The sequence below is a fragment of the Crinia signifera genome, chromosome 3, assembly GCF_055691185.1.
Source record: "Crinia signifera chromosome 3, ASM5569118v1, whole genome shotgun sequence".
Lineage (NCBI taxonomy): Eukaryota > Metazoa > Chordata > Amphibia > Anura > Myobatrachidae > Crinia > Crinia signifera.
The window spans coordinates 72,288,139-72,308,722 of record NC_139219.1 but is presented as its reverse complement, the minus strand read 5'-3'; the positions used below and the strand labels follow the sequence as shown (position 1 = coordinate 72,308,722).

The window sequence follows — 20,584 nt, the reverse complement described above, 5'->3', positions numbered from 1 at the left end:
ACACCTGTGCCAAGTGCCTGAATGCACCTGAATGCACACGAGTGGTCAAACTCTGAAATGCGCCCAAGTACACCCGAATTCCTGAGTACCCAAATGCACCCGATTATCCGAGCGCCTGAACAAACCCAAATATCCAAGCACCCGAACACCAGAGGGCCCCAACTCCCAAATACCTGAGTGCACCAGTGGACCTGAATACCGTAGCACCCCCCAACATCTGAGTGCTACCCCAGCCCTCAAATTTGATGCCGGCAGCTGGACAGTACATCTCTGGTAACATATCAGACAACCGCCGATGGCACACATGTCATGGCAAGGTGGTTGGGAAACACTGCTATAGAGCATCTATAATGTTAGATATTAATAATGTACTGTATTCCATAAAAAACAGTGTGTAAAAAGTCCAATACAGTGTATAAAAAGACCAATGTTTACTTTAATTTCCAGTGACGTTGATAGATTCTTCTAACACTTCCCCAGAAACTTGCACTTGCTCCAATGTTCTGCAGGGTGGGAGATTGTGGACTGCAATTGGAAACCCCATCTAGAGATCATGTGTTTGCCACTGAAAAAGCTGTCAAAAAGATGAACACCCCTCAGCTTATCAGGTTTAACCACCTGATCTCGTAATTAGCCAGGAAGCATCACAAACAAGGTGTTTAAAGCCAATGAGAAGAATGCAATCACAGGCTGCCAAGATTGCCTGCTAGTAGAATATTACTAAAAATACAATCTTATTTTTATTTCATATGGCAATCCAATTTTTAACTAGGGCATAGCCCACATAGTTATGATGAATTGCATGCTGTATAGATACAGAAAACGAAACATGATACCATACCTTTGGTCAAATATCTTCAGGGGCACGTAACTTAAGCAATGTCTAAATTTGTCCCTGGAAGTGAGTGACAGTTGGCAACTACCCTGCAGATATGTAGCACGTGTAGGAAATAATGCACATTTAGCAATCCATTGCCTTTCAGTTCTAGAAGTTCCAATGCTTTTGTTTATGTCTAAATGACACAAATAGATGCTGTGTTTCACCAACTGACCTGAATCGCTACTCCCATACAACCATCAATTTTCCAAGATAAAAATATACAATCATTTAGGGAACTTCTTTAAATAACGTGTACTGAGAATAACGTGTGGTCAAATGTCTTTCCGTTCTACTGCACGATTATGTAATTGTATCATGCAATAGTCGTGCAATAACTGTATATGTGTAAGATGAACACAATAAAAGTATTTATTATCTAAGTGTGGTTTTTCCAAACAGCACTTATGTAAAGGTTTTATGTGAAGGTTTCAAACCATGCAATTTATCTGAGTAAAAACCGCGCACATTAAGTCAAGCTTTTTGCAAACTGGCAGATCGCAAATTGTCGGTTCTGTGACATGGCTTCCACACAAACATAGGTGCTGATTCAGACCTGTTTCTTCGGGTCCAAATTCAGCCCCGTGTTTGATGGTGGGGGGTTTGCGCAGTGGCGTAACAATAGCCCCACAAACCCCGTTGTGGCGGGGAGGCCCTGAATAAATGTGGGCGTCAGCTGTTTGCGGAGCTATGACTACAATGCTGCTGCCTGCTGGAACCTACTTGCCTGCAGTCCTGACTCCCGGAGCTCCTCCTGCTGCTGCCAATGAAAAATAGCCATTACAAAATTTCTGCCCCCTTACGCAGACAGGTTTTGAGGATGCTAGGAGATGGCCTCCTCCAGCATCCTTAAAAAGGTCTGCTGTTAGGAGCAGCCATTTTGTTGGAGGCATTTTTCAATAGCCGCAGGAAGAGCGCCGGGATCGCAGACAAGTAGATTTTCAGGTTCCGTAGACCTTGCGCCGGCAAGCGGATGGGTGAGTGAGGGTAAACTTTACTGGGGTGGTGATGAGGGGATTGGGGGGGGGGGGGGCACTGCAGAAATGTTCTGGCAGGGGTGATGAAGGGGGTAGGGGGCGTTGCCGAAATTTTCCGGCAGGGGGGGCACATATCTTGAAGTTACGCTACTGGGTTTGCATACGTTCATGCACAAATATGCACCTGTGCAAGCCCTGGGAGTGAACAGCTTTGGTGAGTTTCAGACTCTCTGAGCCATTTGCTCCAGGAGGGAAAGAATTTTATGGGCGGCTGACATCACATGACATCTGCCATTTTCCCAGAAGATATGGTCCCAAAAATAAGGCACGGAGGCGTCACTGGATGTGACGACACTCGTGCACACTCTGCTCATACCCCTCGCATCTGAGACACAGGTGCCTAAGAAGGTGATGCAACCAATGGCGATACTTGTGGACAATCACGGCTCCCACGATGTGCATCGCATAGCAAAAAAATCGCAAGGGGCGGCGGTACGCGTCCTACGACCTTTTCATACCCCCACTATCCACGTCGGCGTGGAGTTGAGAATAGAAAGTGTGGCGAGCGCAGCGAGCCACCGAGCCCGAAGCGTGGCGAGCGGACACGGATACCTTCACAGGTATACGCGTCCCCTCGCGGGCTTCACAGGTGTCCGGGTCCCCTTGCGGGGCTTGCCACACTTTCTATTCTCAACTCCACGCCGACGTGGATAGTGGGGGTATGAAAAGGTCATAGGACGCGTACCGACGCCCCTCGCGGGCTCGCTGCGCTCGCCACGCTTCGGGTTCGCGTTGATAGTGTGGGTGGTACAGCCTCAAAAATGACATTTGGGGGCCATTGAACATGTTTGATACTAATTTCAATGCATTTGGATGCTTTTCTGTTAAAAAACGCATGCGATCGCATGCAATCAAATCCCATGCTACCCCACTCCCATGCACAAATTTTTTTTTTTTTAAATACATGCCAACCACAGGGGGCCCCTAGCTAGAGGGGGGCCCAGGGGCACTGACCCCTTGTGCCCCCATTATAATCCGGCCCTGAGTACAGTATGTGAGGTTACCTTTGAGGAAACAGATAAGAATATTGTGCAACTTGAGTGATTTAAGTGAAACTTCAAAACATAACTTGTGTGCTTACATAAATAGGCACAACTTTGTACAATAGCTGCAATTATATATTTATAATGCATTTGCATCTTAAAATGATGCCTTGTGTACTTGTCCATGAGCAGATAATATGAAGTACACAAACTAAAGATTCTGCTGCAGAACATTATTAAACAGTTACAGAAATAAGGTGAATTAAGGGCTTCATGCCGTGTTACACGAACTGCCAAAGTTGTATGTAGTTTAGCAATTTTTGTTTACCATGCATGTAAGTTGCACCATGCATGAGTCCCGTCTGTACGGTTGCAAGTGCAATTTCGGATACACACAAGTGGATTGAAAATGTATTGGGATTCCTGGGCAGTAAAAGGGAGATGTTTTAGCGCACACATGCAGATGTCCTGTTCTATGGGTGTGTTATGGGAGTACAAAGATACTCAACCACTCACACAGGAGGCTGCCATGCTCGGATGGACAAACTGCACCTGTCATGGGGCTTACGTGAGTTTTCATGGTGCAACTGATGATGCACCAAATTGGTTTTCCAGTATTTCTGGACACAGACAGTGCGCATCTCAGTCCTTGCACATACGGACTCATGGATGTACACAAGGGAAGGTACAATTGTATAAAGTTGCAGAAGAGAAACCAGTAAATCATGCTAGACCCTGTGCGTCTGATTCAGAATGTAATGTGCTGCAAGAACCTATTGCTCTATGCAAATATCCATCATCATGCATATGCATAGGTCTGTCCACTGTTTTCCCAACCCCAAGTCCGGTGCAAAAGGACCAACTGAAAAAAGCGTTCCTTTTCCTTCTGTGTACCTATGCCTCAAATCAGCATGGGAGTCTACCAATGCAATCACAACACTCCCCACATATGCGGTCTGCTGAGAGTTGCAACAAGAACCTGATTTGTGGCTGGCACCTGACTCAGAATAAGGCCTGAATGTGTATTACATCATTCATAAATTAGGAAATGAAAATTTTTTATCATAACAAATATATTTGAACAATAGAAATGTTAGATAGAAAATGAATATTTCACAGATTGTGACTGACAAGAGTGAAATAGACAGTTTAATGTATTTGACAAAATCCTGGCTATTAAATTACATAAGTAGAGTCTCACTCTTCCAATCCTCTCTAATTCCCTTCTAATTTATATTACATCCCTCATACAGCTGACATCCTCCTAGTGTTGCCTGCTGTGGTAAATGGCCCAGAGGGGGAACCTGATAGCGCACTTTGTGAAAATGATTCAAGAAAGAATGCTATGAAATCTCCCAATTCTCAGAGGTGACTGACATGCGATTCAATACTTTGTCAGATGGCAATAAAACGTATAGCTTTACACTCTGGTGGAAACAAATGGCATTTCTCAAAACATGCACCTGACTCCTATCCAAAAAGGTCAATCTGCTTGTACAGTAAATGTCGGGTATGCTATGTCATGCTGCTGTACCGCTTGTGTATCTGTACATTGTCCAGTCTGAGGAGGGGATAACTCTGTTAGGGAAACACCCGCCACTGTACGGAACCCCAGCTGACTAGAAAAACAACAGGGATTGTGTGTGATTATGCTGGGAAAAACAGCATTTACACTGAATTCAGGGCCGGCGCTACCCACTCAGCAGCTCCTGCAAAGCAAGGAGGCGCCATGCTGAAAAGGCGCTGTCTCCCTCCCTGCTCTGCTAAAGCTGCCTCAGCCCTCACTGTCACTGCCTCCTGCACTCCGTCCGCGGGTGGGCAGCAGTATAAAGATTTGCTCCCTGCACCGCTAGTGCACACAGCCTGCATGCCACCCACAGTGCCTGTCTGACAGCGGGCGGCAGTATGGAGAAGCCGAGCAGCTCCCTGCACCGCGCACACATTGTCCTCCTCCTGCGACCTGCCCTCTCTTCCTCACAGACACTTGCGCTGAGGCATGTAGCTCTGTCTGTGAATGCCTGGATAACATGTCATGTCCGGATCCGCCCCCTACCCATTTTTCCCTGCGCCTGTCAGCTGTCAATCAAATGACGAACAGGCAGCAGCACCACCTCCCCTTCCTTCCCTCAGTGTGCTGTGCCAGTGCCACTGCCAGTCCTCAACACGCCGCCCCCTCTATCTCCTCCCCTCTTCTTCCATCTCCTCCTTCTCTCCCCTCCTTTCCCCCTCAGTCGCATCGCACAGTACGAAAAGTATGTGCTGCACATACTTTTTGTACTGCTTTCGGATCACATCGCACACACATTGCATGCATGCCGTGCGAGCGATCTAGCACATAACGTATGCGATTCTCGCAGTGTGTATGGGCACCTTTAGTGCCTGAAACATTTTGCGGACACAGCACTGAGATGGCGTATGCATACATGTACATGCATCCGAGATCCTCCATAGGATCGCATGTTGCATACGCTCCCACAATCGGGCTGCAGCTTGTTGCAATGGCAATGTGAAAGGGCGCAAAATGTATGTAAGGAGGGGGCCGGACACCCTAGCACCGGCCCTGACTGAATTAGACAGAGGTGTGTCATAGTACATGGAATGAAGATCGGAAATGTGTTTTATTGTATTTGCTTAGAATAAAAAGACCTTTCAGCATAATAACAAAGCAAATGTTGCATTGTGTAGCCCAAGCAGAGGTACAGGTTTCAGTGATATCCAGGCTTGAGCACAGTTGACTTAATTAGAACCGTAGTTATTTTGATTAAACCATCTGTGCTGAACTCTGGATATCACTAAAACTGTAATGCATCTACACATTGCGTTTTAGCAAGACGCAGTTGAACAGGATCCTGTTCAGCTGGATGCAGCATCTTGTGTCTACACATTGCATTTTAGCAGGATGCAGCAGGCTTGTATATATATCCTCTTGAGTAAGCATCCTGCTAAACAGCTCCTGTTCAACTGCATCTTGATAAAAAAGCAATGTGTAGACACAGCCATAGATTTACATGTGCAGGCTCCTTCCTGCCAAACAGGGACCTGTCAAAATGCAATGTGCTGATGCAGCCTTAGTGAACCTTGAGGACCGTGGTTGGGCATGCCTGGTGTAGCCTGTTACAATTTCGACAGAACTGATGCTGATTTTAGTTCTACCAGCTATACCCCTATTTAGGCTGTATTTTATCAAAACACCCTGTACGTTACTTTGTAATTTGTTTTTTTTGTTTGCTCTGTACGGCGCTGCGGACACCTTGTGGCACCTTATAAATAAACGTACTACTACTTACAGTGGGTTTGGTATGTAATGTCAACATTCAGAATCTACATGGTACCACCCTGGTCAGAAGGTCAACATGTTGAGAATGTCAATATTTAAAATGTTGATACTGAAAATATGTCAACTTGTTCAGTATGTTGATATTATGAATGTCGACAAAATGTGGACTCTCATATTATATCTTAAACTGAATTGTAGCCCAACCCTAATTGCAAACCAGTCCTAACCCTAGGTGCAGCTTAATCCTAACCCTAGTTGCAGCCTAGCCCTAACCCTAGTTGCAGCTAGACCTAAACCTGACTCTAATTTCATGCGTCCATATTCATTCATAATGTTGATATTTTACGCAGGTAGATATTTTATCAGTGTCAACATTCTCAATATTAACATGTTAAATATTTCAACATTTTGAACCTTTGAGCAATTTTAATTTTGACATTCTGGCCATGTCGACATTATGGTGTCAACTTTTTTTTAAACTATGTTTTTATTTATTGACAGCAGCCATAGCAATACAGACATAATGGTGTTGACAGAAAGTCTGCGTTCCAGTTTAATACGTTAAACATTAATCTATCCCAATAAAAACATTAAATAAATCATTAAGACTTGAAATACTTCGCCTTGCAGTGTAGATACATATCATGTTTTTGTCTTTCTCTGAAAATTAGCTTTTAACTTGCACTAATTGTCTGTTAATCTCTTAAATCATATTTCCAGTATTACTGTAAAAATAAAAAAAAATTTAAATATTTATCCAGCACAAATGTAAGCAGACTGGCCAACTGTATTTCAAAGCACTCACTCAGACAGAGATGTGATTTTTGTCTTTTTAATGAATTTAGTGGGGCTGATGCACAGTTGTATGCAGGCCCAGCAATGGAGGGGGTGTCAAAGGGGACACCCGTACCGAGCCCCAAGGTTCAGAGAGGCCCCGATAATCTGTGCACGGGTGCCCACAAATGAAGTAAAAAGCAATTAACACAACAAAACTCATCACCCCTGTCACTTCCTGGTTACCCCATCACATGTTCTGGTGGTCCCTATTGCATTGCTTACATTGCAACATCAATTATGCATAATGCCTCATCAAGCCTTCTCTGCCTGCCTCTGCTGCCGGGCTGAGGATCCATGCAGCCCGCATGCATCAGAGGCTATTCCAGAGAGCAGCCACCCACATATATATATATATATATATATATATATAAATGTATGGTGTGGTGGCACTCCCGCAATCATAAAAATGCCATTGATGGCTAGTGATGTAATGATCCGGTGCCCTCCGTTGCGCAACACACCTGTTGCTATAATGTACAAGGTGGGGGGGATGGCGGCACTCGAAGAAATAACAGACCACACGGTGGTATTGCAGACCAACGTTTCTGAGCCTCTTGGCTCCTTTATCAAGGTGCAGGAAAGACAAGTGAAATAACATACAAAAGCTTTAAATACCTTACCCCAGCGCGTTCGTGCCGCCCGTCGTCTCCCGCGGTGTCGCTGCAAGATGACGTCACTCGCCGACAGACGCTGCGGGAAGCACGAAGGAGCTCCGTGCGTGCGTCGCAGCCATGGCAACCTGTAAACAAAAAGCCGCAGGTGTCATGGCTGCATACAAACAATGCATAATAAAAACAGCGCTGATCACCTTGTGACAGGTAGATCATCTAGAAGAAAAAACATACAAATTGCAAAACAATAACAATGACAACAACACAGCCCCGCACCCTAATCTCAGAACAAGACATATTATATGAAGCAAATTATTAATACAACACTGACTGTAATGTGGGTGTATTTTCCTGAACTACACCTAGTATATAGAAAACCTCGCCTCACTACATGGCGTGGTATAAAATAGATAATGTTAAGAACGGTGAACCTACAGGGAACCTAACATCCTAGACAACATGAATGGGCACCTTATAAAAAACATGATAAGCCCAGATTCTCGTTCAGGCCCCGTGGACTGAGTGTATCCAGATTAAAAATCCATCGGCTTTCTAAACGGAGAAGCCTCAAAGATCTGTCACCTCCCCTTTTCATGGGAGGGACATGATCAATGATCCGATATCGGAGCGTTGCCAGATTGTGCCTAGCCTCGGCAAAATGCCGGGCCACCGGCTGCTCGCTGTGTCCAGTTTGAATGGCTGATTTAATCGCAGAGCGATGAGCCGCTGCTCGCTCTTTAAATGATCTATCTGTTTTGCCGACGTAGTGTCGGCCACAGGGACAACTGATCAGATAGATCACAAATTTAGTATTACATCCGACCCTGTGTTGTATTTTGAATTTTTTGCCTGAAAATGGGTGGCAAAATGATTCTCCTTGAATCATATAACTGCATGTAATACACCCACTGCATTTAAAGCACCCCTTCTTGGGTTTCCCCCAGAAAGCCACATCCCTACTAATAGGGAAAGTGACATCATTTCTGACGAGGTGATCCCTTAGGCTTTTGCCCTTAGTGTAGGAGTGTAATAATGACTTGTTGGTAAGAGAAGGCAAAGCAGGGTCAGTGCTAACGATCGGCCAATACTTCTTGGATATATCTTTGATTGCTTCACTGGTAGGATGAAAAGAATTTACCCAGATAACTCTGTTTTCTATGTTTTTGGAGGCTCCTTTAGAGACCAGAGACTCCTCTCTGGACATATTTAGGACTCTAGCTTTGGTATGTTCCAGTGCAGCCAGATCATAACCACGCAGGTGGAATTTTAAGACCATGTCTGCAAGAGTTTTCTCCAGGTCTTCATTTTTGCTGGTAATTCTCCGTGCCCGGAGCATTTGAGAAAAGGGCAATCCTTTTTTGAGTGGGACAGGATGGTAACTGGAAAACAATAATATATTGTTCCTGTCTGTTGGCTTACTATACAAGGATGTGACAATCTGCCCTTCCACAATTTCAATGTTGACATCCAAATAATGGATAGAATGCTCATCTATCTCATATGTGAATTTCACTGGGGACTCGGTGGTATTGTGAGACTCAATGAGCTTTTGTAATACCGCTTTGTCACCACTCCACAAGACCAGGAGGTCATCTATGTACCGTGTGTACAGCACCAGAGACCCCCTGGTCTCGGGATTGTGTGTGAACAAAGCGCGTTCCACAATGAACATATAAGCGTTTGCGAATGATGGGGCCACCGAGGACCCCATTGCACAACCGCGTAGCTGCAAAAAAATTTTACCGTTAAACATAAAATAATTTCTTTTGAGTGTCAACTCCAATAATTGCAGGAACAGCCCAACATTTGGGCCAGTGTACAGGGGATTTTCCGTAATTAACTCCTTCACCGCCTCCAAGCCTGTAGAGTGCGGAATGCACGTGTATAGGCTTGTCACGTCTATTGTACTCAATAGACACTTAGCAGGTAGCTCCTTTATGGCTGTTAATTTGGTGAGGAGCGCGTTTGTTTCTTTAAGGAAATACGGGTCACCCTGTACACAGGGTTGCAGGTAGTGGTCTAAATATACTGAAATCCTTTGATACAGAGACCCCCTTGCAGAAATGATGGGTCTGCCCGGGGGTTTCACTGGGTTTTTGTGAAGCTTAGGAATTGAATACAAAACGGGGACAACAGGATGTTCAACATGCAATGCTTCTCTAATATCTTTGTCCAGCACACCGTCACGTACGGCCTGATCAAGGATCGACTTACGTGACAAGCCTATACACGTGCATTCCGCACTCTACAGGCTTGGAGGCGGTGAAGGAGTTAATTACGGAAAATCCCCTGTACACTGGCCCAAATGTTGGGCTGTTCCTGCAATTATTGGAGTTGACACTCAAAAGAAATTATTTTATGTTTAACGGTAATTTTTTTTGCAGCTACGCGGTTGTGCAATGGGGTCCTCGGTGGCCACATCATTCGCAAACGCTTATATGTTCATTGTGGAACGCGCTTTGTTCACACACAATCCCGAGACCAGGGGGTCTCTGGTGCTGTACACACGGTACATAGATGACCTCCTGGTCTTGTGGAGTGGTGACAAAGCGGTATTACAAAAGCTCATTGAGTCTCACAATACCACCGAGTCCCCAGTGAAATTCACATATGAGATAGATGAGCATTCTATCCATTATTTGGATGTCAACATTGAAATTGTGGAAGGGCAGATTGTCACATCCTTGTATAGTAAGCCAACAGACAGGAACAATATATTATTGTTTTCCAGTTACCATCCTGTCCCACTCAAAAAAGGATTGCCCTTTTCTCAAATGCTCCGGGCACGGAGAATTACCAGCAAAAATGAAGACCTGGAGAAAACTCTTGCAGACATGGTCTTAAAATTCCACCTGCGTGGTTATGATCTGGCTGCACTGGAACATACCAAAGCTAGAGTCCTAAATATGTCCAGAGAGGAGTCTCTGGTCTCTAAAGGAGCCTCCAAAAACATAGAAAACAGAGTTATCTGGGTAAATTCTTTTCATCCTACCAGTGAAGCAATCAAAGATATATCCAAGAAGTATTGGCCGATCGTTAGCACTGACCCTGCTTTGCCTTCTCTTACCAACAAGTCATTATTACACTCCTACACTAAGGGCAAAAGCCTAAGGGATCACCTCGTCAGAAATGATGTCACTTTCCCTATTAGTAGGGATGTGGCTTTCTGGGGTAAACCCAAGAAGGGGTGCTTTAAATGCAGTGGGTGTATTACATGCAGTTATATGATTCAAGGAGAATCATTTTGCCACCCATTTTCAGGCAAAAAATTCAAAATACAACACAGGGTCGGATGTAATACTAAATTTGTGATCTATCTGATCAGTTGTCCCTGTGGCCGACACTACGTCGGCAAAACAGATAGATCATTTAAAGAGCGAGCAGCGGCTCATCGCTCTGCGATTAAATCAGCCATTCAAACTGGACACAGCGAGCAGCCGGTGGCCCGGCATTTTGCCGAGGCTAGGCACAATCTGGCAACGCTCCGATATCGGATCATTGATCATGTCCCTCCCATGAAAAGGGGAGGTGACAGATCTTTGAGGCTTCTCCGTTTAGAAAGCCGATGGATTTTTAATCTGGATACACTCAGTCCACGGGGCCTGAACGAGAATCTGGGCTTATCATGTTTTTTATAAGGTGCCCATTCATGTTGTCTAGGATGTTAGGTTCCCTGTAGGTTCACCGTTCTTAACATTATCTATTTTATACCACGCCATGTAGTGAGGCGAGGTTTTCTATATACTAGGTGTAGTTCAGGAAAATACACCCACATTACAGTCAGTGTTGTATTAATAATTTGCTTCATATAATATGTCTTGTTCTGAGATTAGGGTGCGGGGCTGTGTTGTTGTCATTGTTATTGTTTTGCAATTTGTATGTTTTTTCTTTTAGATGATCTACCTGTCACAAGGTGATCAGCGCTGTTTTTATTATGCATTGTTTGTATGCAGCCATGACACCTGCGGCTTTTTGTTTACAGGTTGCCATGGCTGCGACGCACGCACGGAGCTCCTTCGTGCTTCCCGCAGCGTCTGTCGGCGAGTGACGTCATCTTGCAGCGACACCGCGGGAGACGACGGGCGGCACGAACGCGCTGGGGTAAGGTATTTAAAGCTTTTGTATGTTATTTCACTTGTCTTTCCTGCACCTTGATAAAGGAGCCAAGAGGCTCAGAAACGTTGGTCTGCAATACCACCGTGTGGTCTGTTATTTCTTCGAGTGCCGCCATCCCCCCCACCTTGTATATATATATATATATATATATATATATATATATATATATATATATATATATATATATATATATATATATATATATATATATATATATATATATATATATATATGTACTCCTCTGGTGAATACTTTAAAAAAATTAACTTGTTTGTAAATATAATCGTTTTTGTGTATCCAGAAACTTATTGCACACATAGTGGCATCAGCTGTATTTTAAGTTCTTTTAAAGGTGCCACCACTTGTATATTCAGTAATGGGGAGGTAATTGCTGATTTTGGAATAAATTATACCTGTAAATGATTTTTAATGAATACTCAACTTGCCAAGCATAATAGGTACAAGCATTGAGCAATTAAACTGAAGAGATTAGATATAAATACAATACGACAAACAGCTCAGGGCTATTCTGTCATCAGCTTGGTACATATGAAGTAATATGGAAGGGAAACAAAGGAGATGCATTGTTTTGTTTTAAAAGCTTTTAATATTTGTACAAAGTTGCTGGATTCCTGTATCGCATCTCTACATCTGATACTCAAATACATTTCAAAACACTAATATAAAAAGTTAATCTGCACCCAAGAAAGATTAAGAAATAAAAAATGGCATATGTGTGTATGTATGTATGTATGTATGTGCATGTGTGTGTAACTTAACATTTGTTTAGTTTTGCTGCATTAACGGGCTAAACCTTGACTAATTAGTTGCAATTAGCATGATAATTAAAGGGATATATACTTTATAATTTAATGAGTGGAATTCAATTGTTTTTTAAAGCATGTAAACAAAAAGGCATCCGTTGGAGCTATTTAATTGTTGCAGTGGCACACACAGTTCAGCTCTAATTCCCCCCCCCCCCCCAATGTGGTGAGCAATAATGTGCAACGAGTCAGCCGCTCATGCTCATTACTCTAGTTTTGCTAAACCCTGATTAATTGGGTGCAATAAGCGTGATAATTAAAGGGTGTCCAAGACAACTGATTTGCAACCAAAGAAATAGAACATTGAATGAATTGTTCAATAAAAACTAATGAAAACATATAGGTTTGTATTATTTCATTTGTTTGGTTCTCATTATCTATTTTTATGACTTATATGGAGATCTGAAACATTTAAGGTTTCACTAGGGCGAGATATCACATGCAGTACCCCGCCAACTCAGCTGGCAGCTCCCATATGATAAATTGTATGCGGTCCTTTTGCATACAATGTATCGTATGCAATCCCAGCAAGGGCTAAAAGCTGAGAGTAATATTTATGGCAGCCGGTAGGATCTGTGACTGCGATGCGGGGCACACGAGAACACTCGTTGCATCGCAATTGCAGGAAAATTACACCCGTCAGCTCTTCTGCCGACTTATTACCTCCTCCCACTCCTACCTCCAAAATTTTTCACGTGCTGCTCCCTTACTCTGGAATACTCTACCTCTCCCCCTCAGACTCTCCACTTCTATACAGAACTTCAAACGGGCTTTTAAGACCCACTTCGCCAAACCCAGCAAACTGTCCTCCTAACCTTCTGTTCCTCGCCCAGTCTACCCCTGTCTGTCTGCCCCTCCTCTTTAGAATGTAAGCTCTCATGAGCAGGGACCTCTTACCTCATGTGCTTATCCTTTCTTACTTCAGCAGTCTTCGACTGCACCAAAGCATGCTGTTTGCTGCCACCTGGATATTTATGTTGCAGTAATCGGCTGATGTTCCTATAACCAATTACCCTGTATTTGTCCTGTATTATCTTCAACTGTAAGACACTGTTTTCCTGTTTTGATTATGTGTACTCTGTAACTGGGCACTGCGGACCCTTGTGGCATCATATAAATAAAGGATAATAATAATAAATAATAATACAATGATTCAGTTTTCATGCGCTCTGTCACAGCATTGCATAGGATTCGCATAAAAAGTGGCCATATCACACTAGTGCGGGCATGTCCAAAGTTCGGCCCGGTGGCCACTTGCGGCCCCTGCCATAATTTCAAGTGGCCCACAGCCTCTAGCCAGAAGCGGGCGGAGCATCAGATGCAGGATGCACAGCACAGAACACTAAAGATGGGGTCCCGGCCGAGCGTGCCTTTACCTTGCTGTCTGCAGCAGTGAGGAGGTGCCGGCCGCCACAGTGTGATAAGTTTGGCGGCTTTTGTGTGAGTGTGCGTCCAACCCCTGGACATTCAGAGAAGGTAGGGCAAGCTATGGGACAGAGTGAATGGGTGCAAAGTGGGAACATACAGTGAATGAGGGGCATACAGTGGAGGAGAGGCACGCTGGGGGACATACAGAGAAGGATGGTCAGGTAGGGGACTATAATTTGAAGGGGGCAGAGTAGAGGACATACAGTGAATGGGGGCAGACAGGGGAATATACAGTGAAGGGGCAGGCTGGGGGACATACAGTGAAGGGGCAGGCTGGGGGACATACAGTGAATGGGGGCACGCTGGGGGACCATTCTGATGTGATTAATGATTCAAAGAATGTCAGGTTGAATGGTCGGCCCCCACACTTTTTCACGTAACCAAATCTGGCCCTCGTCACAAAAAGTTTGGACACCCCTGCACTAGTGGATGGTGGCCCGTATCCTGATATTTATTTTATAAGCTTCTCACGCTATCTAGAAATCAGTCTAACTTATGATGGACAAGTCCACTGTTTCTACCACTTGTAACTGCAGTGTAGGTCAGCTGACACTTGGAGGTACACCCCCCACACATTGCTCACTGTTTATCTTCCTTTTCTATTTTTAGTCTACATCTTTACTTTTGCCCTTTAATGCCTCTCTTCTTCTAAGGCTCATTGATTTCATAACACTCTTATAATACCACTGATCCCCATTTCTTATTTAGGTTTTAGCCCTGCCAATGTATAATGATTGTTTTAGTCTTGTAGAAGGTGGAAAACTTAGAAACTCAAAGCATTATCTCCAAAGGTAGATATAACCCCAAATATATGACACTGTCAAAGTACTGAAACATTTATTTTACTAATATACATAATATTGTATAGCAGCAACCTGGTGTTTTTTATGCAGTTTCATATTACAATTGAATTTCTGCGTAATTATGAAGGTTGTATTCGTTCTCAAGTTAGTAGTTTACAAAGTTGCTTCTTAGGTCGTTGTCCACCCACAACTAGCAGTTAAACACTTCAACATACAACCTACAGATCACAAACAGGCAGCTAAATCATTGTCTCAGTGGTTTCCTACACAACACACAGTGCTACTGAAATGAGACTTTGAAACAGACATGAAACTTTAGTGGAAGCCGGTTGGTAAATAGTCTATGCTGAGATTTGAAAACTAAGGTGGCCGATATTGTTCAATATTGTTCAATACCTTAAGTATTGTTCAAGACTTAAAATAAATAAAAATATATTATAAAAAAAATAATTTGTAGACCTTACCTTCAAACATTAAACATTACATGGAGAACTGCTCATTGTCACACACTGACAGGTGGGTGAAACGTATATTTCACATACATAACACACAGGCTGGCCAACATTACCAGTGGTAACTATGCATCATTGTATTTACAAAAAAAAAAACTAACAACAACATAAATGAGTTAATTTATAAGTAGACTCAGGATTTTGTTTATTTCTTCTTTCATAAGCTGAACATTTAGGCTATTGAGTTAAAAATCTGTTTCTTATATTTGGTGACAATATGCCACTTTGAATTTCTTTAAGTTGAAAGCATACATCTTTGGCTTAAGGCAGTGGTTCCCAAACTTTTTTGAATCACTGCACCCTAGAGTAGCAGAATTCTTCTGTGCGGCACTCCTAGGCCAAAATTTTGTTATTGAGAAATTTAGAAATAAATATTTAATGAAGTAAATTGTATTATGTGTGATTTGTCCTGGACCACAAACCCAAGGCATCCCTGCAAGTATCCCAAGACACCCCAGGGTGCCACGGCCAGGGGTGCCAAGAGGGCCGTGGGGGTACTAATTACCCAGGCCCAGGTCTGATAGAGGTGCCCAGTGGCGGTCCTGGTCCTCCACCCATTACCTGGAAGCAGGAGCTGCAGCAGCTCTTCTCTTCAACCTAACACACACTGCTGTGTGATGGGTTACAGTGTGGCCAGTGAGGTGCTTAAAGTACTATTTTTTCTGTATTTTATTTTAAGGGTGCATGGCCATGCCCACAGAGAAATACCTGGGCCCTGCCAGGCACTCTACTACCCTGGCCACAGTACACAGTTTGGGAACCATTGGCTTAAGGGGAAAAATCAGGCATTTAAGGAAAAATCCTCAGGCTATTTATTAAATATTTTATGAGCCAAAATCCAAACTAACAAATGATAAAAAAATGCTTTATTTTTGTCTGGGGCATAGGTGCCGATTTATGTTTTTGCTGGTGGGTGCTCAAGCCAAAAATATAGGGGAGTGACTTCATGGGAAAGGGGCGTGGCCACAAAATAATACTGATTTATATTACGCAGCAAGCACAGTTGTCTCCAATATTCAAATTATGGCAACAGTGCCAAATACATAAATGCCCACACAGTGCAGGTACAACCCCCCCACCCCCCCACAGTGCAAAATACATAAATGCCCACACAGTACCTGTGCCAGCGACGAGGGAGGGGGAGTGCAGTGGGAGACGGGCGAGTGGGCCGCTGCTGAGCGGGTGAGTGCACATCAATTTCCGTGGGTGCTCGGGCCCTCAAGCACCCACAGAATCGGCACTTATGGTCTGGGGTGCTCATCTGACTGTATTTACTAACTGCTTCTAATTTCATATGAAATACCATAGCTTTAGGATTCCTAAACATTTGTCCCTGGGATTTTTAGCCATTAGAAGTGCTATTTTAATTCTGACCAAATAAGCCTATAATATTTATTTTAATATATACTAGGGGTGAAATTTAATAGGATGAGAGATTCAGAAAGTGAGAGATTTGGTAAGAAATCTCCAGGTTTTTTAAAATTGCTTTAGAATGTTGGCAGCTGTGTGATACAGTAGTTATTTTGTACAGCGAAAGTTTACAAAATTATGGAATCTACCTTTCATGAGTCCCTGATTAACAATTCTTCCATTCTCTCTTTCACCATCAAGTTGGTGGGAATGTTTTCCTGGAGGACAATGAACTCCTTCCTGTCATTTCACCTGGAATAAAAAATGTCAACATTTTAATTTTGGATCAAACATTCCTAAATAATGTCATGAAAATAGATCTAACTTTAGTCAACAAATTTTACTGCCAGAAAGCAGTACTTAAATAGAAACATATTCTGCATCAATAGCTATGCAAAGACTGATATACTCTAGTAAAAGTGGATAGGTGATATAAACTCAAACTACCCGCTTTAATTTTCTAAACTTTAAAAGAAAAAAAAAAGTTCAGTTGTGATTGACTGCTATTATTATTTTAATATATTTTTTATCATTATAGTGGTGGATTTTACTGATGCGCTGTCTCCAGGAGGGGACATCGCCGGAGGGGGGAGTTTGCGCTCCCCGCTTCGGTGGGCAAGATGTCCATACATCTTGTCGGTCTCCCCTCATTAGCGAGGCGAAGCAGGAAGTGTTATAGAGGCGCATTTAGCGCAGCTATAATAAATCTACCTCTCTGTTCCCTATTCTCCAGCCAATTTTTAAGTGTAGATTTTTCTTCCCATATTTTGTAGATCAACCTCATGTGAGGCACCGAATCAAATTATTTTTGTATAGTTTTATATTTTATATTTGATCATGTTGTTATTATTATTATTGCTTTACTTAATCATGTTGCTCGTCTTGTACACGTTGATTTTTTAACTACATATATTTATATATACCTTGTAGCTTATGTATTACAGCTATAGTGCATATCTTGTAGATTGTTTTATTTTAATAAATTATTTTTAAACACTTCTTATTTACACAATTTATCTCACCTCCCCCCCCCCCCCCAATTAATGCAGATCCCAACCCCAACTGCGTCCCATTGGTACTGTTATAGGGGTATGGTACCCCTGTAATGGCCAGCTTATTTTCAGCACACAAGTACCCCTTAGAGTAAAGCGCTGAGCCTCCCAACAAACTTCCTACTCATGTATCATTGGTGAATGTTTCCAATGTAAAATGTAATTATCTCATTAATTGGTGCCTAACCCTATAGGGTAGCTAACACTTTTGAATGGAATACCTGCCACTGTAAAGCTCAGTGGGTGTCCGGTGTATTAGGCCTGGCGAATACGTTCGGCCATAATTGAATTTATCCCATAAACTTATTCGAAATTTTTTGTGATGTACCTATCAGAGGTGTTTTTAGTCCACACAAAAAAAAAGTGATGGAAAACAGGTAGATAAATTCACATTCAAGTTCTCCACCGAGGAGGCTTTCTCTCAGCATAGGACAAGGGAGCAGCAAATCAAAGGAGAGCCACTAAAAGGGCAAACATTTTGGCCTGTACAGAAATTTTAAATAAATAATTAAAAAGTTGTTTTTCTTTAACAATTTATGTCAAACAAAATGAACAAATGCGCATTGTATATATAATTTACATATTAATATTTCATATTAATAAATATATATATATTTTTAGTTCCAGAATACAGTTGAAATTATTATTTATTTTTCCTGTAAAAAAATAATAATAAACATTTGAGAATTTATTTTACTAGCCACAGATCAAACATAGTGCCACAAACTGAACTATTGTTTTTGTGTTTTGTATTTTTTTGAGGTTGTAGTACCAAAAATATATTGGTTTTATTAAAACAGATGAATTAAGTTGGGTAAAAATATAGTAAATACAGTAGCATTAAATTATATGACAATTTGAGTGATTTATTGGTGAATTGTATTGCTCATAGTGTGGCTCTTATGAAGGGTTAAGGCCTCTGGTACTGTTGTCATTTTTTTTACTGCTACGAAATCCTTCAGTAAATAGTACAGGGGCAGTGAGACTTCGGACGCGTTGGTCCCTATGCAAAACAGATAGTGAAGTGTTTCTAAAAAATAACAGGATAACTAGCAAGTGTAGTATTTTTGTAATTAATCCTAACACTCATTCACTTATTCATGAACCAAGCTTCTGTACTTTGTATTTTCTAAACGATTCCTACTAACTCAATACCTCCAGATTGAACTATAGATATGACGTAAACAACATACAAACGTGACAGTATATGTAACCAAACAGCTGTTTATGCCCTAGAGAACCAGAACTGCTTTCTGTTCAGGAAGCTACATTCAGCGCTGTGCCGAGAATACGAAACAATATATTTACAGTACAGTGATAAAAGCCACAAACAGTTTACTGTAAAAAGACAAAATGTAAAAAAAATTTTTTTTTTAAAAGACAAAATCTACTGTGTAACTGGCATCTGTACATGTCTTTTAATGTATTTCTTTAAGTTCCATGCACAATATTTTCCAGGGACAGTTGTGGCATAAACAGAAAAAGGAGTTGCAATAAATGAATGATGGGAGAACATTTGCACACTGTATAGGTCGTTACCTTTCCAGTGACTAAGAATGATATCATTAATAAAAGGGCAGATGAATGTTTCTTAACCACAGCTAATGGAATAAATGCACAAAGGGAAGACAAAGGGTTGCGCAACCCACGAACTTCCTACATAATGTACATTCTAATTTACATAGAGATCATATATAAAAAAAAATGTACGAATTTTGTCTGCATATTCTACTCAAAATTTTTATTGGGCAAAGCTCTAAAACTATATCACACAGGCCTCCAGAACCATGCTGCGAGCATCGTCTCAGAAACTGGAACCCACAGCCAGGGCTGGAATACTGTATGAAAATCTGAAGTCTATTTTTATGAAGCCTCCAACAAAACACAGGCCTGCAAGATGAATATGAAGGTAACAGGGTTAGTGTTATCTGAATATCAGGGGCTTAAGGGTGAGATGTGTGTGTTCACAAATACCACAAGGTACAGTAAACGTACCACTGGGCTATCCTATTGTCCCCGTTAAGCCGCGGCCTGCAGTCTTAGGCAGGCAAAATAAAATCCTTAATAAGTGCAGGCTTTTCAGGGACATAAACAAGAAAACATACAGGTATCACTGAACCTGTGCATTGTCATAAAAGAATGGATTTATTATTTTGGAAAATGTGGACAAAACATCAGGAAAAATCTCTAAAAACTTACATTTTCGTCAATAATTGGCTACCCCCATAATTCAGGAATGACCATATATTAGTACAGTAGTAGCTTTTTGTAATTGACTATACAGAATAGGGTAAATTGGCTACAATTATGCCTAGAATTATAACAGTTTCCCAAAATAATCAATTTTCTATTCACTAATGGCTATACAGTATGTTACAGATTTATCCAGATTTTAATTCACCCATTGATGTATCACAAAGCGAGGGACATATATATATATATATAATTAAGTACATGATGGAGTTTGTATATTCTCCCCGTACCTGCCTGGGTTTCCTCTGGGTACTCCGGTTTCCTCCCACAATCCAAAAATTATACTGGTAGGCTAATTGGCTCCCAACAAAATTAACCCTAGAATGTCTGTGTGTGCGTGTACATGTGGTAGGGAATATAGAGTGTAAGCTCCACTGGGGCAGGGACTGATGTGAGTGTTCAAATATTCTCTGTAAAGCGCTGCAGAATATGTATGCGCTATGTAAGAAACTGTGAATAAATAAATAAATAAATGATGGTGCAGAAAGACACATTAAAAAGCCATGTACTGTATAACAGGTATACTGTATGAATTATTCTGACTATGCATTGAAAAGCTGTGTA

The 20,584-nt window shown here is 42.0% G+C and overlaps 1 long non-coding RNA gene across 10 annotated transcripts in view; it reads right to left on the bottom strand.

Annotated features, from left to right (window-relative positions):
- LOC146063545 (uncharacterized) overlaps window positions 1-20,584 on the bottom strand; it is a 760,354-nt gene that overhangs the window by 567,115 nt on the left and 172,655 nt on the right. For all 10 annotated transcript variants that reach the window (XR_014471608.1, XR_014471607.1, XR_014471609.1 and 7 more), the window contains one exon: window positions 16,865-16,967. This is a non-coding gene — a long non-coding RNA (uncharacterized LOC146063545). The remainder of the gene's footprint in view (window positions 1-16,864; window positions 16,968-20,584) is intronic.